This window comes from Mustela nigripes, chromosome 5 (assembly GCF_022355385.1).
Source record: "Mustela nigripes isolate SB6536 chromosome 5, MUSNIG.SB6536, whole genome shotgun sequence".
In the NCBI taxonomy this organism is placed as follows: domain Eukaryota; kingdom Metazoa; phylum Chordata; class Mammalia; order Carnivora; family Mustelidae; genus Mustela; species Mustela nigripes.
The window spans coordinates 20756435-20783664 of record NC_081561.1 but is presented as its reverse complement, the minus strand read 5'-3'; the positions used below and the strand labels follow the sequence as shown (position 1 = coordinate 20783664).

The window sequence follows — 27230 nt, the reverse complement described above, 5'->3', positions numbered from 1 at the left end:
CCACTGTTGAAAGCCCAGGATTTCTAGGGGTTCTACTAGACATCAAATAACAGGATTAAATATGCTCAAATAGTCATATGCTTTAAAATGTTGACAACAGTACTGCCTGGGCAGTTCAGTCAGTTGAGCATCTGACTCTTGATTTTGGCTCAGGTCATGATCTCAGGGTCCTGAGATGGAACCCCTCGTTGGGCTCCACACTCAGTGCGGAGTCTGCTCAAGGATTCTTTCTCTCTCCTCCTTCCGTTGGCCCTCTCCTCACTCATACATAAATAAATCTTTCAAGAAATAAAAAAATAAAACAAATGTTGATAATAGGACTTCCATCAATGTTACTCTCTTTCAATATACTTGTCATTGTGGAGGCATCTTACCATCCTAGGAACAATGATAAGCACATGAATGTTTGCACAGCCCTTGCCCTCAAAGACAGCACTGCCCTGAAACTCATGCGACTTTGGAGTTTCAAGCCGCTTCTTTGGGGTCTTGTTTTCAAACCATTTTCCATTATGTCAAGCAAGATGGAATGATCATCTGACTTACTGTGTCTGTTACATATTACTCCATCAGAGTGACACTGGTTTACTGCACCATTACCGAAAAGCTGGCTGTTCTCTGCTGAGCAGAGAGCCTGATGCAGGGCTCGATCCCAGAACCCTGGGATCATGACTTGAGCCGAAGGCAGAGGCTTAACTCACTGAGCCACCCAGGCGCCCCCAAAAGCTGTATTCTGACAAAGTGCCTATCAACACACAACAACGCAGTAAAGAGGAAACATTTCCCTGCTACCCCATTTAAGAAAAAAAAAATTATCAGGAAGATATAGATGGCATTCATATATAGGTCTCTAAGCATAGATAAGTTATTATCTGACATAGGAAAATATTAAAACTCTACAAACTGTCTTTTAATGTTGCACGTAAGGGTATGTGCACTACACCAGGAACCCCTCAACACACGTCCCAGTCCCAACCACTAAGCTAACACCACTCCACTGGCCCTTTCTCTTCAAATGACACATTTTCCCATCCAACTGACATCTTCCACTGGTCTTATAAGCAAGCTCCAATCATTTTTCCCCTTAAAAACCACTCCTATTCCCGTGTCACTACCTATGCACTAATCCTTCTCTTCTATCCAAACATCTGGAGGAAATAAAGTATTTTCACTGGCCCATCTTCTTCATATCATATTCATTTCCGAATCCAGTGGTTTCTAGTTTCAATCTTTGCCAGTCCAACGAAACCACCTCCTGCTAATGCTATAGGTAATTTTCCAAATCGCTAAATACAATGGACATTTTTCATCCTTCACCGGGGCCAGCAGCTTTGTTACATTTGCTCACGTTGACTGTACCCCATTCTTTCTTATTAAGATTTTGACCGGGGGGGGGGCAGAGGGAGAGAGAATCTCAAGCAGACGCCCCACTAAGTGCAGAGTCCAACACTGGGCTCAGTCTCATGACCCTGAGATCATGACCTGCAGGTAAGAATGAACCATGAGGACTCTTGACCTATCACTCTTTTTTTATTTTTAAAGATTTTATTTATTTGACAGACAGAGATCACAAGTAGGCAGAGAGGCAGGCAGAGAGAGAGAGAGGGAAGCAGGCTACCTGCTGAGCAGAGAGCCTGACTCGGGGCTTGATCCCAGGACCCTGAGATCATGACCTGAGCCGAAGGCAGGGGCTCAATCCACTGAGCCACCCAGGCGCCCTTGACCTATCACTCTTACGTATATTTTATGCATCACTAAGGAATGACTACAAATTCCATTGGTGCCTACAGCTCCCAGAAGTTTTCCCTTCTCTTGCTACCCCACACTGGGCTTTAGACAATTTGTCACCCATGTTAGTGGCATTCGGCCTGTCAGCATCTGGACACATAGGCCTCTGGTAAGTCAGGACTTGTACTCATCTCTCCTCGGAGGCACTCCTCCTTCCTTGGCTTTCAGGTCACTTGGCTGCCTTGGGACCCCAGCCCTCTCATGGGTTGAAGAAGTGTTATGTAGTGACAATTTTTTTTTTTTTTTTACCATTTTGTTGTTGTTGGAAGGCTGGAAAAACTGTTCTTTTCATATTTCTACGTTCCAAATAGAAAAGTAGTGACTTTTCAACCAAGAACCCAAAGCATCTCTAAGGATAAAGAGAGATCCCACAACCAGTGATGCTACAACAACTGGTTATTTATGGGCGGCTGGAGGGGAGGAGGTGAACTTTGACCCACACTTCACATCATACATGAAAATGTACCTTAGATTATCACAGATCTAAGCAGCAAAATTAAACGATAAAACTTTTAAAGGAAAACATAAAAGCATATCTTTGTGATCTTAGGGAAGGCAAAAATTTCCTAGAAATGCAACAATGATAATTAAAGGAAAAAATAATAATGTGAACCTCATTAAAATGAAAACCTTTGTCCTCTGAAAGAAGTCATTGGGAAAATAAGCGGATAAAGCTACAGACTAGGAGAAAATGATCACAGCACACGGATCTGACAAAGGAGTTCTAACTGTTACAATTCAATAATACAGAGACCAACAACTCAATTCAAAATATGGGCAAAATACTTGAATAGGCATTTCACAAAGTGATATATGTGAAAAGCCAATAAGCTCAAGAAGAAGTGCTCATGGGGCACGTGGGTGGCTCAGTGGGTTAAAGCCTCTGCCTTCGGCTCAGGTCATGATCCCAGGGTCCTGGGATCAAGCCCCTTGTCAGGCTCTCTGCTCAGCGGGGAGCCTGCTTCCGCCTCTCTCTCTCTGCCTGCCTCTCAGCCTACTTGTGATCTCTGTCAAATAAGTAAATAAAATCTTTAAAAAAAAAAAAAAAAGAAGAAGAAGAAGAAGTGCTCACCAACATTAGTCATTTTGGAAATGCAAATCAAAACCACAGGTGGCACCATTAGACACCGACTCAAATGGCTGAGATCCAGAGACTGATACCAACAAATGTCGATGAGGACATGAAACGGGGCAAAAAAGAAAAGAACAAAAAAAAACGGACTCTTACAAATTGCTATTGGGAGGGGAAAATGGTATATCTCTTTGGGGACTGGTATGGAAGTTGTTTTTAAAGTTCAACGCCCAGTCTTTGGTATTTACCAGAGAGAAATACAAACACACACACACACACACACACACACACACACACACATATATAAATATAACAATCTGGTATAAAAATTATTCCTAACCACTTAATGTGTAATGGCCCACACTGGAAACAATCCACGTTGGAAAGTGGATTAAAAGAAATTTATGATAAACCCAAAGAAGGGAACATGATAAATAGGAAGAATCACAATAGAGCAAGAGCATGAATAAACGTCAACAGTCTTTTCCTTTAAAGATTGTATTTATTCATCTGACAGAGAGAAAGACAGCAAGAGAGGAAACACAAGCAGTGGGAGTGGGAGAGGGAGAAGCAGGCTTCCCGCCGCACAGCCAGTCCGTCCCGCCGTACAGCCCAGTCCTGGGACCCGATCACAGAGACTCGATCCCAGGACCCTGGGATCATGGCCTGAACTGAAGGCAGACACTTAATGACCGAGCCACCCAGGCGCCCCAAACATCAACAATCTTAAGAGAAGGAAAGATCCAGCCACAGAAAGTATATAGTGCTTGACTCCACTTCCAGAACTGGCAAAACTGACCTATGATTAAATAATCAGAAGAGTGTTTCCCTTGGGGAGTGGAGACAACAGGTCTGACTCTAAAAGGGCAGGGGTGTTCTTTATGGGGATAAAAAGAGTCTACATATTAACAGGGGCACAGATTATATTCATCAAAACCCATTGGCTACATGCTTAAAACTTGTGAAATTCTCAATCTGTGTATCCGTGAAGACTATCTCAATAAGACAACAGTGACAAAATGTGCGCGCGCGCGCGCACACACACACACACACACACACACACACGGGCTTTCTCTGGCCCCTCCATGAAGAAGCACACCCCGACTCCACCTCAGACACTGGGGTCTGCTTTAGCATTTGTGATCATTTTCATTCAGATGTGGAATTTCTGCATATGCTAATCTATTCATCATCTCTACTGCCTATGACCATGGAAGCTTCTTGAAGGTAAGAACCTTCTGGAAGTTTGTGGTTATTGATTCCGTGTTGATGGCGGGGGCAAAAAGGCAGTAACTGATCCAACAGGAAGCTGAACTTCGTTTTGTACTCGATTATTTAGATAGATTTCTTCTCCACTTGCCCGTGAGGATTTTTTGAAATCAGAAGAGATAAAGCGTGGGAAACGCCCTTTGAAACCCATCAGGCACGCTACAACATACGGGATGACAGAAATAGGAGACCTCAGTTGCTTATCAAAGACAGCAAACATCAGACAGCTTAAAACTTTATGTAGAACAGTCCGTTATGCTTGTAACCTTTCCTTGGAGAGTCACCTTCCAAAAGCAAGATCGAGTCTGAGGGAATCAGGCGGCGCGACGGCTAGCTGTCTAAACCACGGGGACTGCTCACTTTCCTCAAGTTCATGACTTTGCCTGAACGCCATGACTCACGGGCATTTATTATGAGGCCGCTTTTTGGGATTAGAGCATCACAGCACTATCGGTCACATGGGGACTTTCGACCTAAACCTCTCCTCCAACGTTTACAGATTCATAATTAATTAGAACCTGTCCACACCTCCCCTGAATTCATGTTAGCAAGACCCATGTTAAGGTACATTTATTGCTGGCAGGGGTGTGACAAGATTTTTTTCAATTTCAAGATTACTTTAAAAGAATCAATGGGTTGGTTTCAAGGAGGCCACAGAGTACCATGGTTCCAAAAAGAAGGTACCTCAATCACCTATCAAACATGTAATCTGATGGATAATTACACACACAGAGACATGCATACACAATCTCACCCGAGGACACAGCACAGAGTTCTTAAAAATGGGCACCGTAGTTCAATGTAGCCCAGAGTACAAGGAGGGACTGGAGTGTTCTGAGGGTCTCCTTGAGCACTGGGCACACTGCTGGCTGAGAGACGGACAATGTTCAATACTCAGGACGGATAATTACCGAAAGATCAGTAGACTCATTTTCTTTACATAAACTCTCTTCTATTCTTACCAAAGTGGAGATTCAGTTCAGCTGAAGAAAGGGCACAATATGATCTTTGTGAAGTTCTCAGTCCAAAGAAACTAAGGGAAAAACCCCCTCTTAGCTCAGCACACAATTCGACTCGTGACGGTCTTTTATTCACGGTCACTGTCAAGGCTTAACCACCATCATGGATTTACTCAGCCTTGTCTGTTCCCTCGAATCTGGTTTATACCTACAATGAAGCAAGTCACTTTTAAAGCAACAAACTCATGCACAAATTAAAAACAGTGCGTGTTTAATAGTCTGGAATAAAAAGAAAAAGAATAAAAAAGACTTTCTCCTCTGCCCTATAAAAACCAGCAATCTCATGAAGCCTCTTTGAAGGCTATGGCACAAGCATTTATTGTTACTGCATTCAAAATGTTATCATTAAACCAAGTTTTAACCTTCCATTACCTTTAGGAATTCTGGAAGATGACAAGTCGTCCAACAATTTGGACAAAAACATTGAAGTTTCAAGCCACTGTCTGTCCATGTATCTCTCCTTCTCGCAGGCTTCTTCACGTGCTTTTACACAGAAACAAAGACTTTGGGCAAATGGAGTTAGATTTTAAAAATACAAAAAGTCGTGTATTATCATAATATTTTCCTAAGAATGCCATATTGAACTTGAGAATGGACTCTGGGGTCCTGAACATCTAACACACAGTGAGACAGAAAGAAAACGCTTTTGTAGATTCATCAGGTGTCCCCCACCCTGTTAGTAATTAACCATTAACTAGTCACAATGACCCGTAACGCTGATCCAGCTCTGTGTCGCTTCAGACCCGTGGCTGGGATGCCAAATACGGTTCTGGAACCCACAAACTGTGAGGACAAACTGACAGTCGGTGACAGTTTCTGCCTGGGCCAGGAGCTGAATCAAGAGGCAGGGCAAAACTCCCATCTGCTGTCCAGCTGCCATCCTGCCCCTATCAGAAAAGGTTACACCATGAACCACTGACAGATGGGCATTGCAAAGATATATTAGGGAAAAAGAGAGGTCTGAGATGATTAGAATAATGACCTTTGATTCGACATAGAAATCCCAGTAGTAATGAAAATCATGCATAATTTCAAGGTCTTTTAATCATGCTAAACAGATAATGTGTCTTTTGCACATTAAAAAAGGAAAAATGAGGTTTGCCTTCTACCACGAAGTATAGAGTGCACCAAGTACTATATACCTTAGGAAAAAAAAAACCTTAAGAGTCTATTCTTTATCTCTGTATAGGCACATGTATATACAGTCGTTACCTGCAGTTGTTTTTCCTCAATGACACATCAGTGAAGTTTAGTATAATGTAATTAGACTAATAAAACAAACATTTCATAGGTTCTTGGTAGGGTGCATTTCCATCAAAAGCCTACTCTATAGAAACAGGAAACTGGGATAAGTCAGCTCATGTTTTAAACAAAAGACTAAAGACAAAGGGAATAATAAACGCCTGAGCTAAAGCTAAGTGTGTGTTATGTTTCCATAGCAAAAACAGCCTCCGCAAGGCAAATAAACCCCCTAGACAAAAGGTAGCTATTCAAGTCACACAAGACATAAAGTCTACCTACCATGCGCCAGGCAAAGTGCTAGATTCCAGGAATAGAAAGATGAGTAAGACACAGATGGCCTTGGTCTCCAAGGAGCTTGTAGTCTCATGGGGAGATGGACATGTAATTGTTTATTATATGGTAAAGTCAAATAACATAGCAGGAAAAAGACATGCTACCGTGTGGTTGGTCTTCGAGGGAGAAAATAATCATATAAGTTGTTCGGAAGAAGAGAATCTCATAGAGGTGGTATGTTTTAATTTTCATATGCCTTTTATAGATATACAATGCTTAATTTTTCTTTACAGTTTGTATAAGAGAATCGAATATGGAGAACCCACGTTTCAAAAAAAGGGCACCTAATCTTTCAAAAATATGAACATATTTTAGCATAACTTGTACATCTGGGGCCATTTTTTTTCCTGTTATAGCCAAGTATCTTCTAAAAGTTGACGTAAAAAAGGAATAGAGAAATTGCTATAATAAACACAATTTATAATGAACTTGTATCCTATGAAAAATGTGAGCTATCTCCACAAAAAGATGTGTATAAGAAAATTCTAAGTGTTTTTAGTCATAAAGCCCAAAAATGGAAGAAAGCTAGCGAGAGAAAAATGGATGACCAAACTGGGACATATTGATAAAATTAAATACTCCTCGCCAGTAGAAATGCAAGAACTATAGAAATGTATAACACGTGAATCTCAAAGCATTATGGGATTCTGCATGATTCTATTTACATACAGTTTAAGAACAGGTAACTAACAAGTGCAGACAAACGTCAAAATGATTAGCTCTGGCTGGGGATGGAGGATACTGAGAGGGAAGGGGAATGAAAAAAGTTCCAGGGATCAGGGCTGAGAGCCAGGATCCAGATCTCAATCTGGGGTTACACATGGAGACCGTGTATTTGTGAAAAGCTCACCTGGTGCTTCCCACGAAGATTTGTGCATGGCACCCAATGTAAAGAACCTCTCAGTTTTTAAAATGTAAAACACTGCGGTAATTGGACATCATAAAATAGAGATTAAACACAAGTAGTTTCTACATCCGTGTTGCCATACAACAAAATGCTGCATCATTTTACAAATAACGATAGAAATGCAGAGAATTGCTATTTTGATACTAACAATTTCAGGGAGCAAAGAAGAAGAAATGCTTGGGAAGTGCACATTACAAAATTCTTTCACCTGAAATGCAATGTGCTTCTCCTCTGAACCCTATTCAAATAACTTGATCTAATGCGGGGTCAAAAGGGTATCTTATGCATATGGAAAATCCTATGCTTTATTGCATGTTCATACACCCTATGTTTTAAGAAAACAATATAATTTCATTGTTGCATAAAATGGCCTTGCTGCCCTCATTCTTCATTGGCTTAAAAGTCTCACTTAATCACTACCCAAAAAGCAGAAATATTTAATACACAATATGCACCAGCCTCAGTTTATTCTGAGAAACAAACAAAAAAAAGAATATTGCACTATTTCCAACATACACGTCATTCAGACATAATAATTTATCCTGATTTTTAAAAAAAATTTATCGTTATATAAACTCACTTTCGTAAGGAAGTTGGCACTGACCTACTATATGCATTTCACAACAGGAAATGTCACCAGTGTTAATTCTTAAACTCCTTATTCTTAACTGAAACATATTTAAATCACTACAAAGTATCAGTCCTAAGGGGCTTGAAAAAATATACCTAAAGATTAGTTGTGCAATTGAGTTACATGTAGATTGATACTGATGTCTCCAAACACATATAATCTATTTTATCTTTAACAATCCATTGGAGGGAAAAAAGCCTAGTACTGTGCTCCATGCCCTTTAAATAATGATAAATGCAAAGATCAGCTGGAATGCAGAATGTGAAGTATCACAGGAGCTGTTTTCTTAAATTGGGTTTGTGTGTGTTTGTTTTGAGCACAATTTGCCTATCACCTCTGCTCTTTTCTGCACAACTCCCACCAGAAGAGAACTTTGTCACAATGGGTTTGCTAAACAGAAGACTCCATACTTTGACATAAAGTCGATTTTTTTCTGGGGCAAAAAATTCAATATGGGTTCTGATTCCATTGGGGTAGAGTGAGCCCACTATCACCCATTCCTCAGGCAGGTTACAATTAAAAACTGCAAACTTTACATATATATAGTTAGATAGATACAGACGTCCATATGCAGGTGACACACATACTTTTCCATATCTGCCTCAGCCCCCTGAAGACTCTCCCTAGCAGGCAGATGAGTTCAGAGAATCAAAACTTGGGAAAGTGACTTGTACAATGATGAGTTTCTCATTTCAGTTTTTCTTGGGCAGTATGACCCCAGTTGCAAAGGTACTAGCAATGATAGCTGTACAAGTAGGTAAAACCTCAGATAAACTGTTTCTGGCAAAAAGAATCAGAAGTAAGGGTTCCAGCAGGCCAGAGAGTTTAGAGAGAACCCCACAGATGAAAGAGTGAGAGAAAGGGGATCCCTTAATTCTGTAAATAAGTATCACTTAAATTCCTGAGCCAAACACGTACAAGGACAGTCCCAGTGAAGGTATCAAAGGCACTGGGAGCTGAACGGAGATCTGAGACTTCTGACCACATGCACAGAGACACAGCAAACCAATACAGCCATGCCCGAGAAAGACGAACTGAGGTCTGAATCACCTCCCAAAGGTGAGGCACCACTTACAGCCCAAAGCTAAATGGCCCAATAGCCGCTAAAATAAACATCAACATCTCCAGATGGTTATGATAGAAATATTATGATAGACTCTGCACAACACAATCGTCAAACTACCCAGAATACAATCCAAAACTACTCAACATACCAACAAACAAACAAAAACAAGAAAATATGGTGAATTCCCAAAGGAAAAGACCAAAAAACAAACAACAAAAAGAGGGTCTAGGTGTTGAAGCTGTCCAAGACATGTACGCAGCTAGGATAACTAGTAAAGAAAACCAGTAAAGAAAACTCTGTGGAAATAAATGAAAATATACGTTGTTGACAGAGAAAAGCAAATAATTAAAAAAATGAAATTCCTGGAAGCAAAAAAATATTTAAAAGGAAAACCTCACTGGGTGAATTCAATAGTGGTATGGAAATAATACAAGGAAGAACTAGGAACGTTAATACAGATCAGCTGAAACAATCCAAATCTAAAAATATAGTGGGTGAAAAAAAAAACTAAAAAAGAAATCCCCCAGGGACCTGTGAGACATTTCCAAATAGGTAACACACATACCTGGAGTACAAGGAGAGGAAAGAGAAATTAAAAAGAACTTTTTTTAATGAAAACTGTATATACTTAAGGTGGGCAATATGATGATTTGATACACATAAAGGTAATGTAATGATGACTAAAGTCAACACTTTGCTGGCAAATCAATATTCAATGTAGTATTACTGCCTATATTATTATGCTATACATTAGAACTCTACACTTGCAACTTTGTACTGCCTAACCAACATCTCCCCAACTCCCCAACTCTATACCTCTTATAACCAATATTCTAATCTCTGTTTCTACCTATTCAACTGTTTTAGATTCCACATGTCACATCATGGCATTTTTGAGAAAACAATTTAAGTAACTGCCTTTAAGTTTACTAAACATAGTTACATACATAAATTTCCAGATCTGAGCACAAAGAAATCCACATCCAGACATCATAGCTAAAATGGTGAAAAACAAATATAAACAATTTTTGAAAAAAAATCTATATCTATCTGGCCCATTGCACACAGGGGAATGGTTTGAAATACTGAAGATTTCTCATCAGAAACACGGCAAGCCTAAGGACAGAACATTCATCTTCATAGGATAAATGGATAAAAACGTCAAACCCGAATACTGTAGCTAGTGTAAATATCCCACAAACATGACAGTGAAATCAATGCATTTTCAAATAAAGGAAAAATAAGATAATTAGTCACCAGGTGATATGATATATAATATTTGCTAATGCAAGTTCTTCACAATGAACAGAAGTGATAACCAGAAGGAACAAAGAAAGAGTAACAGAAATATAAATTCTTGGATAATGTAAAAGATTAATTTTCTTTTTTAAGTTCTTTAGAATGCATATAATTAAAAGAAAAACTATTTTATTAGCTGGCAGGATTTTCAGTGTACATAGATATGATACATATGAAAGCTAGAACATAATGGTCAGTGAGGGATAAACTATATTATTATAAATTTTCTACGATTCATGTGAAATTATACAGTATTAAAATAGACTGAAATATTTCATATGTAAAATGTGATTCCTAAAGAAAATACTTTTATAAAAGAAAATACAAAAAGACTTTGCCAAAAACACATACATTAAACTAAACTGGAATAGGAAATACTACTCAAATAATATAAAAAAGATCACAGGGAAGACGGAAGTGAAAATATATAATGTAGAGTGTAAATTAGTGTCTGAAGACACTAATTAAATGGCACTGGTTAACAAAAGGACTATAAAATCTTGAACAACTATACACTGAATGTAAGAAAGACAATTTAAGCATAAAGAAAATAGATTGACAATAATGAATAGGCAAATAGGTACTAAGCAGTTAGTAAGCAGAAAATGGAACTTTAATATCAGAGAACACAAATTTCAAGACAAAAAGTATTTCCAGAGAATAAAAGTAATATTTCAGATGACAAGAGGGACAAATTATCAGGTAAACAATTATCAGTGTTAATCTTAAAAATATATAAAACAAAACACTGACAGCACAGAGGGAAGAAACAGACAATTCTACACTCTTGGCAAAAGATTTTAATACTCCTCTGAGTAATTCTTAAACTAGATTCTACCCCTCACCAAAATACAGAAGATCTCAAAAACAGCACTATTTTGATCTAGTTAAAGAATCCTCACCTACGGAATTCAGAATACACATTACTTTCACATATGCAAAGTACATTCACTGAGATAGATCATATTCTGGTTCATAATGAGGTCAATATTAAAAATTATTGTATTCTCTGACCACAACACAGTTAAAGTAGCAAACAAGAACACTGAGAAAAACACCAAATATCAGTAAATTACACTTCAAAATAATACATGTATAAAAGACAAATCCATAAGGTAACTGGAAATGATTTTGAATATACAAAAAATTGTGGATTGAAGCTGAAAAAGGACTTAGAGAGTAACTCATGACTATAGATTCTTATATTAGAAAAAACGAAAGAAATAAAAAGAGCTCAGATTTCCATCCTAAATAACTGTCAAAAAATGAATTTAACCCTGAAGTGACTAGGCGGAAGAAAATAGTAAAAAGAAAAAATCAGTGAGGGGGGAAAAAACAGACAAAATCTAATAGTTATTTCAGAAAAAAAAAAATCAACAAAATTGACAAAGCCTTAAGTAGAATGTTTAAGAAAATGAGAGCGGGACAGAAATCGACGATACTAGGAATGAGAGTTCATCATATAGATCCAACAGGCTTTAAAAAGGTAAAAAATACAGTATGACAATAAAATATGTGACAACGAAAAAAACTGATAAATTTCTTGAAAAATGTGACTTACCAAAGATGACGCATGAAAACAAAAAGAATAATTATGAAATTAAATTATGAAGTACCTTTCTTTAAAAAAATATTTTATTTATTTTGACAGAGAAAGAGATCACAAGTAGGCAGAGAGGCAGGCAGAGAGAGAGGGGGAAGCAGGCTCCCTGCCGAGCAGAGAGCCTGATGCGGGACTCGATCCCAGGACCCTGGAATCATGACCTGAGCCGAAGGCAGAAGCTATAACCTACTGAGCCACCCAGGCGCCCCTGAAGTACCTTTCTGTAAAGAAAACTCGAGACCAAATATTTTTAGTAGTGAATTCTGGCAAACTCCCAAGTCACTTATTTTTTGTAAATATTTTCGGAAAATAAAAAATTGGGGGTCACTACCCAACTTTATTAGGCCAACATAATGCTAATACCAAAATCTAAAGGATAGTTTATAAAAAATAAAGTCACACTTCAATATCCCTGCAATAGATGTAAATATCCTTAACAGAATGTTATCAAGTGCAATACAATGTGTGTGTGTGTGTGTGTGTGTGTGTGTGTGTGTATCTGTAAACAAAGTGATGGCATAACCAATGAAACTTTTCTTAAAATGCCAGGTTTAAAATGCAGAATAGGATAAAGAAAAATATAGTCACTTCAACAAAATGCAAAACGAAAAGCATTTAAAAACTACAACACCTTTCATGATATTAAAAAGAAAGAAAGATAGATAGATTGGTCTCAGCATATTAGGAATAGCAGAGAATTTCTTTAAACTGATAAAGAACATCTAGGAAAAACCAATACAATATTACAGTTCAAGAGTGAAAGACCTAATTTTTCCCCATGAGGTAAGAAGGCAAGAATGTCTGCTTTCAATATTGTCTTTCATCATTTTACTACAAGATCTACCCGTTGCATTAACAGAAGAAAAGAAATAAGTAACAGTCAAAAAAGCATTTGTAAAACTGTCAATATTTGCATGCTTCTAGGATTGCTTATCTAGAAAATACCAAAGAACCCATAAAACCTAATGAAAGATTTAGCACTGTGCACACGAAAGTTATTATTTTTAAAAGCCATTCTATAATAATATATTAGTAGCAAATATTGAAATGAATTTTTTTGTAATTCCTTTTATATTAGTGAGGAAAAAAGGAAAGCCTGGGAATGAATCCAAGAAAAGATGCACAGTACCACCATACTAAAAACTACAAAACATTACTGGATTAAAGAAGAAATAAATGGGAAGATGTACCATATCCGTGGATGACAACTGTCCCAAACTGATCTTTAGACTCCATGTAATTCCAAACTAAATCAACAAGGCTTGTTTTGTGGTAGAAATTGACCACATGATTCTAAAATTTAAAATTTCAAAGATTCTAGATAGTTAAAAGTTGGAGAATGTGCCTTACCTTCTTTCAAGATTAATAAAGTTCTTCAAGAATGTGTGTTGCTGAGGTGCCTGGGTGGCTCAGTGGGTTGGGCCTCTGCCTTCGGCCCAGGTCATGATCTCAGGGTCCTGGGATCAAGCCCCGCATTGGTCTCTGCTCCACGGGAGTCCTGCTTCCTTCTCGCTCTCTGCCTGCTCCTCTATTTGTGATCTTTCTCTGTCAAATAAATAAATAAAATCTTTCAACAAACAAACAAACAAAAAACTGAATGTGTGTTTCTAGCAAAAAGATGCAGATCTACATCAATGAAAAAAAGAGTGTGTCCAGAAATAAATCCACATATAAATATGGTCAATTTTTGACAACTGTCTCAAGGCAGTACAATGGGGAAAGAAATGGTGTTCTCAACAAGTGAGGCTGGGTCAAGTGGAAATCAAAATTGAAAGAGAAAGTGCAATGATCTATACTGCACATTCAACAAACATGGATTCAGAAAAGAATCTAGATCCAAACATACAACCCAGAATGGTAACACTTCTAAAGGAAAACATACGAGAAGATACATGCAATCTCATAGTGGGTGGATTTTGCAGAAAGAACGTGCAGGCACACACAAAAATACAAATAACTGAACCTAAAATGGATAAATCATACTTCTTCAGAACTTAAAACCAAGCCATATTCAGCAGGGAAATTTTCTCAACACCATGTGAGATGAAGCACTTGTATTCAAACTCGTCAAAAGATCATTTACAATAATGAACAGCCCATTTAAGAAAAAAAAAAGAAAGAAAACAGATAAAAGATTTGGAAACTTGACAAAAGAAAATATCCAAATGCCAAAACATGAAATGATGCAAACATCGCTTTTCTTCAGAGAAAAGCAAATTAAATGCACATCTTTTTGATTGGCTAAGATGAAAAAGACTGACCATAACCAGCACCGACCAGAACTTTGAGCAAACAGAACTCCCACATACTTGTGGTAGAAATGTAAAATGAGGTAACCACTTGGGAAACCATTTGGTGGCTTCACAAAATGTTGAGCATACCCCTCTGTCCTACGACTCAGCCATTTCAGTTTCTAGGTATTCACCCGTAAGAAAAGAGAACAAAATGCCCACACAAAGATCTGGCAGCTTAGTCTGCACTGCCATTAACTGGAAATTAACTAATGTCCCAGAAACAGATGAACGGAAAAGAAAATTATGGCATATCTGTCCACATAATGGAATAGCACAGGGCAAAGACAAAAAGGAAAAAGTAAATTCTTGTACATACAATAGCACCTATCAAAAACTCACTAAAAACATGCTAAGTGAAGACAGTTGGCCCGAAAAAAGTGTATATTTATGATTCTCTTTATGTAAAATTATAGAAGATGGAAACTACAGGGAAAAGAAAGAAGCAAGTCTATGGTTGCCTGCAAATAGGGTTGGAAGGAGGAAAGGACTGCAAAGGAGCTCTAAGGTAAGTCTGGGGAATGACGAAATTATTATTTATCTTGATTATGAAGATGTTTTCACTACTGTATAAACATGTCAAAATGGATCACATTGTATTTAAATATAGGCAATTTTATACCTCCGTAATGATGTAGAACAAGTATGTAATGGTCTTCCATAGAGTCTACAAAACACAAACACAATCAATATTCAAAAGCTGCCAAAACGTATTTGGTTTAAAGAAATTTCATTTAACCTTTTTTGGTTTTCCACCTCAGAATCGTTTTCAGCTTTTTAAGAATAAAAAGTAAATAATATATTTGAAAAGATGGTATTGTATTTAGTTATACTGTTGCAAAGTCCTATTACTTCAAATGCAAAACTGTACAGTGTAGCTTTATAGAATTTGATTCCAGGTCCCGGTGGGACATCTACAATTCAAATACTGAATCTCATGATTTATTATGTATATTGACTATTACACTTCAGAATAATCAATAAAAGGATCCAATGTAATAATCAGAGTAGGAACAGAAGGATTTATTTGACCAAAGAGACTACTTCCCTAGTCATATTGTCTATGCATCATTATATAGTTAAAGATTTAACATAAAATCTTAATATACATATTATAACCCCAAACACTTATTTTCTAAGTAAAAACACGCATGCCATATTTACAGGTATCTTAAGAGAAATACTGATAACATTTTGCACTTCCATGGTGCATTTACCTGGGGCGTGCCTTCATCACTGCTGAATGGAGGGAACAATGATGAAACTATTACACTAAACCCTAAGTCAGGAAAAAACTGTTTACAGCATGGTTTTGCTTCCTTTTAGCTCTGTTACCTTAACAACTCATGGGCTTCAAATATCAAAGCAATAAGCTAAGAAGGGTCTGATGGGTCTGATGACCTTTTAAAATTTTCTTTTGGCTTTGAAATGTGTTTTGTTCTTATCCCCACACTAGCAAGGACAGCAGGCTCAAATGCTGGCTAAGGGGGCTGTACAAAGAAGCAGGGGCCATCTGACCTGGGATGAAAGCACCAGGTCATATACTCCCAATACTGTGTTCCTTCTACCACTCTGTAAGCCCACTTCTGGGGTTTTAGGAATAACAGGCTCATCATCTGCAAGACTGTAGAAGTTCTTTTTGAACAAGAAAAGACAAGACACAGAGCATGTGCTAACGATTCTAAGATACTTGTTCTTTTATTTGTTTATAAAAATCCTAGTATGTGAGATGAGGAAGAAAAATAATTTTGGGAGAAAGTAAATTTTAATACTGATTTAATCTCAATATTTATTTCGCATAGATCTTTAATAAAGGTGAGCTCAATGAGCTGACCACCAGCATCTCTTCTCTCAAAAATAATTTTTGTTGGAAAAACACGAAGTCTGGGCTCCTAGGAGACTCCGTCGGTTAAGCATCTGCCTTCAGCTCAGGTTGTGATCCCAGGGTCCTGGGATCAAGTCCAATGTTGGGCTCCTTGCTCCATGGGGAGCCTGCTTCTCTCTCTCCATACTATTCCTCCCGACTCACTCGTGCTTGAAAGAGATAAATATTGGATTGCAGGATTAGAGGCACCAAATGAATACCTGTTGTTTCTATGTTTATTCTTCTTGATAAATGTATTAATTTTATTAATTTTATTAAATTTTATTAAATTTTATTAAAATTTCTCAAGGGCTTCATGAACAAAATTTAAATACAGGTAAATACATAAATTTTAATGCTCCATTCAATTAATTTTGGCAAACATATATACCCATATTAACACAAATCTCTATCAAGATAAAGAACATTACCACCCCCCCCCCCCCAATTTCCCTTATGAGCTTCCTGGTCAAGTTGCTGCCCCCAACCCTCCTGTTTGGATGTTTTCACCACAAATTGATTTTGCTTGCTCAAGGACTTGACATAAATGGATCCACAGAGTAGGTATTCTTTTCTGGAAGTTTCTGATGCAGCATAAAGGTCGTGCAGATTTATCAATGTTGTTGCATGAATCAGGAGTTCTTTTTTATGGCTGAAAAGTGTTCCAGTTATGAATCTCACCACTGATCTACTCCTGTCTTGATATGGAATGGCTATTTCCACTAATGGCTATTCTATTCTGTTATTTGACAGAGAGAGAGAGAGCATAAGCACAAGCAGGGGAGCAGAGGAGGATGGAGAAGCTGAATCCCTGCTGAGCAGGGAGCCCAAGCAGGGAGCTTGGCTGGATCCCAGGACGCTGGGATCATGACCTTAGCTGAAAGCAGATGTTTAACCTACTCAGCCATGCAGCTACCCCGATGGCTCTTCTAAACAAAGCTGCTATGAACATTCTTTTCCAAGTCTTTTTATGGACACGTGTTTTTATTTCACCTTGAAAATATACCTAGAAGTAAAACTGTAGGTCCCAGGGTACATATGTGTTTAGATTTATAAGAAATTACCAGACTTTTGTCCAAAGAGGTTGCACAATTGTACATGTCCACAAAAGACTTCAAAGCTCTAGTTGTTTCATATGCTCACTGAACTTTGTTGTCAGTTTTTGTAAATTTAGCTGTTCCCTAATTACGGTTAAATTTGCATTTCCGTGATGATTAATGATGCTTAGCATTTTGTGTTCCTTATCGATTTGTACACCCTCATTGGTGAACCATGTGACCAAGTTTTTACCTCTGTTTTTATTGAATTGTCTTTTTTATCACTGAGTTGTAGAAATGCATTATATAATTGGGGGCAGCAACCCTCTGTGAATGATATGTACTTTGTCAATTTCTTAATGTTTTCTCATTAGCTTGAACTTTCAATTTTGATTAAGTCCAATTTATCAGTTTTTAGGGTCCGTGTTTTCTGTAACCTGAGAAACCTTTGCTTGCCCCCCAAAGATATTTTCCTCTAAAAACATAATGTCAGTTTTAATTTCGAGGTTTGTAATCCACTTCAAATTAATCTTTGTTGGTGGCGTAAGGTAGACATTGATATTCCCATGTTTCACGGTACCTTTTTTTTTGGTTAAGATTTTATTTATTTGTCAGAGAGTTGGCGGTGGGGGGAGAGAGGAAGCACACGCATGCATAAGCAGGGCGGGTGGCAGGCAGAGGGAGAAGCAAGTTCCCTGCTGAGCAAGCAGCCAGATGCGGGACTCCATCTCAGGACCCTGGGACCATGACCTAAACCAAAGACAGATGCTGAACCGACTGAGCCACCCAGATGTCCCGCAGGACCATTATAAAAAAAAAATAATTTCCTCTCTCCATTGGAATGTTTTGGCACCTGCGTTGGTAACCAATTAACCATATAAGTATGGGTCTATTATTGGGCTCAATTCTATTTGACTATTTGTTGATTTTTGTTTGTTTGTTTTATGAAGCCATCACAAAGTTTTGATTCCAACAGTTTTATAGGGAGCAATGAAGTCAGAATTTGTTCTTTTTCAAGATTTCTTTGGATATTCTAGGTCCATTTCATTTTCATATATATTTTAGAATCACCTTCTCTTTCTGCAAATTCAAAATCCCAATAGGACGTTGGCTGGAATTACAGAAAATCAAAGATATCCGTCTTGAAGCAGAGATCTCAACTCAACGTGCTACATTAAGTGGAATTTTAAAAAATTACTTTTCCAGGGCACCTGGCTGACTCCACTGGTGTAGCAGACAATTTTTGATCTTGGGGTTGTGGGTTCAAGCCCCGTGCTGGGCATAAAAATTACTTAATAACAAAATCTTTAAAAAATTATTTTTCCCATTCTTTGTGTTGCACGCAAAAATACCTTTACGTTTGTATATCAACAACATACCCTGCAACCTTGCTAAGTTCATTAATCCTTGTGTTGCAGATTCTTTAGGATACTTGGTACTATCAGCTATGTAATCTGTAAATAGTTTCACTGTCTCCTTTACCATCTGTATCTCCTTTTCTTCTCTTGTTGTATTATGTAGGATGTCTGAAACAATCAAATGAAAAAGAGGAGTGTGGACACCCTTGCCAGTTTTAGCGTGAAAACATTCAGCATGTCACCATTAAGTAAAATATTAGTTGAATATGTGTCATAGATGCATTTAATCTGGCAAAGTTATCTACCATTCCTACTGTTTGAAGTATTTGTTATAAATGAATGGTTTAAATCACAAATTTTTCTGCATTTATTTAAATCATTGTGTAGCCTTTCTCCTCTATATTGTACCTTTGGGTGAATTGCACAGATTAATTTTCAAATACATAACTTTGCATTTGAAGGGATAAACTCGATTTGTTTGTGATATGATCATACTAAGCCTTGCTGCATTCTACTTAATAATATTTTGCTAAGGTCTCTACTTTTTGAAAAAAAAAAAAAAAGATTTTTTTTTTTTGTTTAAAATCAGGATTATAATAGCTACATAAATTGTGTTCTTGCCCTTCTCTATCTCCTGAGAGATTTTGAGGAAGATTGGTATTATTTCTTCCTTAATTGATAGAATTCACCAGTGAAATCATCTGGGCCATGATTACCTTTTAATAATCACTGTGTCCCAGGCACTATGTAAGACATTTTATCTTAGGGCTTTAACAGTTCTTCAAATGATATAATACATCATTTTACACATGTCAAAATTAAGGACTGGCAAAAAGTAAGTAATTTACCCAAGGGCATGTTGCTATGATGTCAGATATAAACACACAGCTATGGTTAGCTCTCAAGTTCTCCCTGTACCACAAAAAATCATGGTAGACTGCAAGTTACACAGTTAAGTACCACTTAAGAAATGTTATCACTTAAGAAATGGCATTCATTAAAGAAGCAAGTGGCTCTACTGGTCATGGGTGCCTTTTCAAGACAAAAAGTTATTTCTCTAAACTATATTAAATTCGAAGTTCAATTTCAGACATGTCACTAATCGGAATCTTCAAAAAAGGTATATTAGACAAGGAAGATCGTTACATTTACTATTAATCCCAGATCACATTCACTCCAAATACACTCACACACACATTCATTCCCTCCATCCCATTGTTGTTTCAAATAGGCGATGATGTAATTGTGCTTATCTTGAGCCTACAAGAAGGCTCAGTCAGAAACTGGCTATGCTTTCTCCCTCTCTAGTAGCTCAACAGCCTATAAAGGACCTGAGAAGACTTTTTAGAATGCATTAGACAGTGGAGTGCTAATTAGTAACTGAAAGAACCTTATACATAAATCTCATTTGTGCAACATGAATCATAAAAATAAATAAATAAATAAAAATTAAAAAATAAAAAACCCGACATTGAAAACAAACACCCAGACCTTTAGATTCTTTATGGTTCCCTGGTAACCCAAAAAAGGTAGATGCTATTTGTTTCTCAAGATATTTCATTGCCTAATGGGTTTAGATCATGAGTCAAAAATGAAAAACAACAACAACAAACCCAACACACACCAGTGGTGCCAGGCATACTGCTAAGTTGGTGTATTGATTTTTCTCATGTGTGAAAAGAATTTTAGAAAGAAGATGCAGACACACAATATACTTTCTAGTATTTCTAATATTATTTCTTTCACTTGAAATTACTAAAGAAGCAAAAAGGAGCAAGCTAACTATCCAGTCTCTCTATTACCCGCCACAATTTATTGCATTCATTTTTCTCCACATCACAAATGCAGATTCAGAGTGCTGCGGGTTTCCCAGCACATGGGATGAAGGGAATTAATGAGGCTGATGGCGTTCAGTCTTGACAGTGTATGCAGCTGTTCATAGCTTTTCATTTTTTCCATAAACCTAACCGGTATCAGTATGTGTAAAGTTTCTAACACTTCCAGCTAGGAAATACTTCACATAAGAAAAATGCTTTCCTTGGAGTTTACAAATGCCATTTGGTCTACTTTTTCAGCAAGGGTTTGTCTAGTTAGATTATGAGATTTTTCCTGGAGAGCGCCAACAAGAGAAGGTCTCCCATGCTGTCAGGAAAGGAGAGTTATATTTTTGTTCCTTGGAAGAAACATATAATGTGTAATGGGCAAAATGTCAAGTGGGTGGGGAGCTATTAGCCCACATAAATCTCCAGAGAGGGCTCGAAGAAAACAGAATTCTGAATACGATATGATACTCGCATATTTGGTTGTAGAAATAGTCCAAGAAGGCAGAAGGGGGCTGGATGTTATAGGAGCAGGACTTCCAGTGAAGCTTCCAGCCCAGATAGCAAGAGAGTGTGAGGGTCTGAGGGCTGACCAAAGACAGAGGTTAGTTAGGGAAAACTGCATTTCAAACACTGGAGACACTAACAGCAAAAAGGCAAAAAGGCAAAAAAAAAAAAAAAAAAAAAAAAAAAAAAAACAAAGGGGAAAAAAAAAAAAAAAAAGCCCAGGGGGTCAAGGCAGGATCAACACCAGAATTTAAAGGCTGTAAGTTGGGAGCTAGTTCAGAGAGAAAGTACAGGAAGAAAGAAAGAGCTACTTGGAGCATTCCTAGGAGACTTTTTCTACCTGAATTTTTCATCTATCAGATGGGTGTGTCTATGGGAATTGTCAGAATGGCTTAAAAAGCTAAAAGCAAGACCTCAGTTAAGATTCAATCCTTAATTATGAACTGTACATTGGACCAACTATCCTGCCACAGACTATTCGATCTTTTATTAATTTAGTTAGTTCTTACTTCGTAAACTCAAACACTTTTCTACAGAGGACTCCTATTTTAGGTAAGCCTGATATTTTTTAAAAAATTAGATTTAAAAACTATTAAAATTTAAACTAATGCCCCAGTGGGATTCATTTTCATACGGCTTCCCTGGAGGAATGCATTACATTTCAACACCAAAGCATTTGAAATAAGTTGACTGTATAATATTTATCAGTTACCCAGTGATCCTGCCCATGTGTCTTTACTTCCTAGCGTGATTATAAGAGCGAGCACCAGGGAGTCAGGCTGCAGGCGTTCAAATTCGAGCTTCCCCAGTCCCTGGCTGCACGATGCTACGCGAGTTATGAAACCTTCTTGGAACCACTCTCCCTTGCTAATGCACTGGGGGAAAGGGGGATATCTACCTCACATGCTTGTTGTAAGAATGAGCTCTCCATAAAGAATTCTGAGATAATGCCTAGCCAGAGTACATGATACCTAGAAGTCAGTGGTTGCTTCTGTTATGCTATGAGAATAATTTTGTTTTTTTTAAACTGGACACAAAAACGTTCTATCTCAAGAGATTCCAAAAGACAGGTGGACTCCTCCATCTTAACATCTGCCCAACTCCTTCCTTAAAGAAACCGAAATCACCTGGCTTAAGGTCAAATTTAATGAGTAAGACTGTTTCTGCAGATTCACAAAGACATGGAAAAGGAATGATCTCTTTATAACTCAGTTATGATTTCAGTTGCCTGGTTGTACCTGAAAATAACTAAGGAAGATCTAAGCACTTACACGTATACCTCGAAGATACCCTCCTCATAAAATCAGCTGTGGTTACAGAAACTAACGACTCAAAATCTTCCCAGCTCCTGTCTTTACCTCCTTTGCCAGATTCTATAGCCAATTCTCTCATTCCCTGAGGAGCCCTGTCTACACAGCTGGAACTCCCACTATGGTTTGGAATCCAAGGTGATAAACCCAAGATAGTGGTCTCAGGCCCAGTGAGGAAGGCTGCCACTTTCCCTGGCATCACAGGCCACAGAAGGAGCCAACAGCAGAATGTCCAGCCAACCTGCCCTGAAGGTTTTTACTCATAGTCTTTCTGCTGTTTCCCCCAATTCCCAAGTTCTAAATATATTTTTTTAAGATTTTATTTATTTGAGAGACAGAGAGAGTCTGAGCAGTGGGGAGGGGCAGACAGAGAAGAAGAAGCTGACTGCAGAGCCTGATGCAGGGATCGATTCCAGGACCCAGAGATCACAACCTAAATAAAAGAAGGACACTTAACTGACTGAGCCACCCAGGTGCCCTCCAAATTCTACATTCTTACAGGCCCATTAAAAGAATTGTGAAATTTAGATATTTCTGTACTTTATATAAGACTCTTTTAACTCAAGCAATTTCTGGAGAACTCTGTCACGGGCAGGATCAGTTACAGGTGAGTGAATGTGCACATATCTAAAATGTGCAGAACGCGTATTACTGAGCTGTGTCGGCACATTTGGCCTTGACCAGCCTCCACCACGGAAATCTGTCTCACAATGAAATAAATGAGAGAGCACAAGGAAGACTCCCCTCTTGCAGTCTGTGGAGTTCTAAAGTCCTTGGACTCAGTTCTTGATCCGGCGGTTGGGAATAGAAAGTGGCCAAGAAAGTAGACTTTTGTTCTTTTTATATTTATAACCAGTTAACTGAGTGCACAGAAGAAACTTACATGGAGAAAACAAATTTGGAATAAGAGAAGTGCACTAAAAATTCTAAGTCCTGCTATGTCCTACTTTGCTATTAACCATTGCAGATTAACCTCACAGGACTTGAATCAGCATTCCTAAAGTGGTCCATACCTATACTCCTTCAAGAAAAAAGTCATTTCACAAATTAGCTTTAACATTACTAGGTTATTAGTGTTGTTAGTGCTTTCATAAAAGGTCATTTATCAGCTGGAAAAGCTGAGTTTTGAACCTTCTTCAGTAGCTACAGAACTACCCTGTCCAATATGGCAGCCATTAACCATATGTGGCTATGGCGTTTGGCTAGTTGGTGGTCCAAATTGTGAAATACACATCAGAATTGGAAGACTTCATAGGAAATAAAGGATGAAAAATATCTCAGTGACTTTTACAGTGATTACACATTAAAATGATAATACTTTAGATATACCACATTAAATACAACTTTAATATTAATTTCACTTGTGTCTCTTTACGTTTTTTATGTGGCTACTATAAATTTTAAACGTCTTGATGTGGCTTGCATTTGAGGTCTACATTCCATTCGGACAGCACTGGGCTGACCCAGTCAGCAAAGAGTAGGAGAAGGGGTAGCTCTGAGCAAGCAGGCTCAGAACAATTACCAAAAGGAATTAGTGTTCGTCTCAGCCCATTCCTCAATGTGCTATTGCAACCTTCAAGCAGAGAACTTATCTACCGCTATCTTTACTTTTAGAAGAAAAGACTCTCTAAATCCTCAATAAACATTTATTAAGTTATATCTATGGCTTCAAGGTGATAGGAAATGAATTGTACAGCTAAGGGATATGCACGAGAGTTATCAACTGGCCCTGGTCTGTAGTGGGTGTGGTTCAGGTGATAAGTGATACAGACATAATCCCCTTCTTCTCACAGCCTCAATGCAAAACCACATGGCAAATGGTCTGTCTCAATGACAGACTAACTATGGTAGGTAAGCCACCTGTTTTATTAAATGAAGTTCTATTAAATAAAGTCCTTTGTGTACATATTGTCCATGGCTGCTTTGGCATGGGGAAAAAAAAAAGAAGAAGAAGAAAAGGAAAAGAAAAAAGAAAGTCCATGGTCAACACTCAAATCAGTTCTCTTCCTCTACTTAAAAATTCTCCAGTGGCTTCCCATCCTTCTTAGAGCAAAAGCCAGGGTCCCCATAGCAATCAGCTCCTTGCTCTTCTTGCTGTTATACCAAACAAACTCTTGCATCAAACCTCTGTCCTTATTGCTCACCCTACCTAAAGGTTCTTACTCTACAGATCTACCAAGAACCCTCCCTCGCCTTCAGGTCTTGGGCATAAATCAGTAACCACTGGACATAAATTAATTTTCTCCTTCCCTTTTCTGCTTTCTATATCTACAGAGCCCTTATCATTAACTGATGCACTATATATTTTACCCGCATGTTTGCTGTTTTCTCCAAATAGAAAAAACCTCCATGAGGTCACTTATTCTTCTATATTTAAAAGATTTTATTTATTTATTTGACAGACACAGATCACAAGTAGGCAGAGAGGCAGGCAGAGGCGGGGGGGCAGGCTCCCCACTGAGCAGAGAGCCCAATGTGGGGCTCGATCCCAGGACCCTGGGATCATGACCTGAGCTGAAGGCAGAGGCATTAACCCAATGAGCCACTCAGACGCCCCATTCTTGTACATTTTTGCTGCTGCAACCTTAGCATCTAGAACAGTGCCTGGCCCATACAAATATAAAAGAGTGACTAGGGAGTTCATTGTTATTCTAACTGCATATAAGACAGTGAAGCACAGACAAGATGGGATTCCTGCCCTACGTGGTAAGAAATATAATCAAATAACTTATAAATACACACATGGGCATAAAGGAATTAGACAAATGGAAATCACTGTATGCTTTCCTTCCTGTCTTCCCACTGATGCTTACATATTCATCCGTCAACCTAGCCATCCATCTACCCAGCAGCAGAAACATTTATAACACCAGGGGAAGCATGATGGTGTGAAGAACAGAGTCAGCTCCGGCTACAGTTACTGTCAAAATGCTTTTTGGGAATGTGTTGTACAAGACAACACTAGTATCTTGATCTTATCAGGTTTTTTATCAGCTGCCCTCGCTGGGAGAATGGAAAAAGGAAGGTGTTTTAGGATTTAGGATGCCCTGGACCAATGGTTCTCAAACTTGGCACAACAGATATCTAACAGAAATTTTACAGAACTGTAATTATATAATTTGAAAAATCTGGCTGAAGTCTTTTCTTTCTGAAAAGCCCAGAGGAGTCATTGCCTGTGCCTTTCTTCACCTCTATCTTCTACGGCATCGGAGACATCTTGATACGCAAGACAATTTAGAAGGCAATTTGAAAAGTGACCACCATCTAGAAATGTGAACTCAAGAGTTTTCATCAGTTTTATGATCTCAAAAAAAAAAAAAATTATGTAAGAAGTTAGAACAAGTTAGGAAAGCAAAAATTGGGAATCTGTCTTGGAAAAATAAAGCATTCTGGTCCGTCACAGATTGATGTGTGATGGGTGAGACAGATTCATAGACTAATAAAGAGATACCCATTCTCAACTGCACTCCTGGTCATTTGTCTCTCTTTTTTTTTTTCCTTTTCCTAATTAAATGGCTGCCAAGGTAAATGAAAATGTAGCCATCAGAAGCAATAACCGGATAAGGATCAAGATACTAGCGTTGTCGACAGAACAGAGAGAGAGGCAGACATGCAAATGGGTTCTTCATTCAGTTCTGACCACAGGAATGCTTCTTGAACAATCCTTATACAATTTTCCTCCCCCTTCTTCATGACCCATTGCTAATACTTAGACATAGGCTTCTGGGAGAAGAGAGGGGTCTACTTTTCTGTTGAACCATGGAGTTGCTTATCATCTGAGCCCATGTAATAAGCACAGTGATATATCAGTCATTTATTACTATCAATCAGGAACAAAGCAATCGTGCAATTTATCAACACAATCCTACAAATGACCCAAGGTGACATGAAGTATACGAACATGTTTACACAACATTTGGGGGTCCCCGTAGTTTACAGACTACTTTAATCCAAGAAATCCAAAGACACATGGCGTTTTATATAAGGCCTGATTAATTCTGTGTCTCTTTGTTTTGAAGGACAAACTGAATTCAGTCTCTCTCCGTGATTCTTCCTGTCCGTACTCCATACATTGTGCCAGATGGTGTTTTAGGAACCAACAGCATTATATCCAAGACTATACCTGGATGGGCTGTGCCCAGCAGCAAAGTGTTGAAATGTTATTTACCTACAAAGCTTCAGGTAATTCTATTGGGTTAAGTACATAAACCTGTTTTTATCTCTTAAATGTGAAGCTCAGGTATAAAAAAGTATCATAACATAATACACAGCTACTAAGACTCAACAATAACATAATAGTTAGCCTGACACTCAAGCTGCAGCCTGCTTTCTCACCCTAAAAATTGTACTCAAATAGCTTTACTCTAAGAATCAGGTAATATGCATTTATATTTGCAGAATTAATTCACCAAAGAAATTAAGTGTTTCCTGGATGGGAAACAGATAAACATTATGCTGAATTCTAACTGGCACAAGAGATCTTGAATTTTCTTGAGCCAAAATATACTGACAGTCAATTTCAAAACTTAAAAAAAATAATAAGGTTGGAAACACATACTAAGTAGGGCCAATGATTGTTCCTCTATTAATGACATTGTTAGACCCTGTACATTTCAGTATAGAGCTTTCAAAACAGAAGTAGCACCATGACAAGCTTATGGAGTTAAGTCCCTTTTTGATGCCAGGTTAAGAATTCAAGTCCTCATATGGTACATGGTTCTCCCATTTAACATCAAGATAGTCCTTTTTTTGTTGTATTTTTAGAGATTTTATTTATTTACTTATTCATTTATGAGAGCGAAAGTACGTGAGCAAGT

The 27230-nt window shown here is 38.0% G+C and overlaps 1 protein-coding gene across 3 annotated transcripts in view; it reads right to left on the bottom strand.

Annotated features, from left to right (window-relative positions):
* LOC132017640 (uncharacterized) overlaps positions 1–27230 on the bottom strand; it is a 284337-nt gene that overhangs the window by 213904 nt on the left and 43203 nt on the right. For 2 of the 3 annotated variants that reach the window (XM_059399535.1, XM_059399534.1), the window contains exon 2: positions 13577–13771. The gene's annotated coding sequence lies outside the window, so the exon portion shown is untranslated. Of the gene's footprint in view, positions 1–13576; positions 13772–15139; positions 15157–27230 lie in introns of those variants that run through there. The other variant, XM_059399536.1, reaches the window with a different exon arrangement.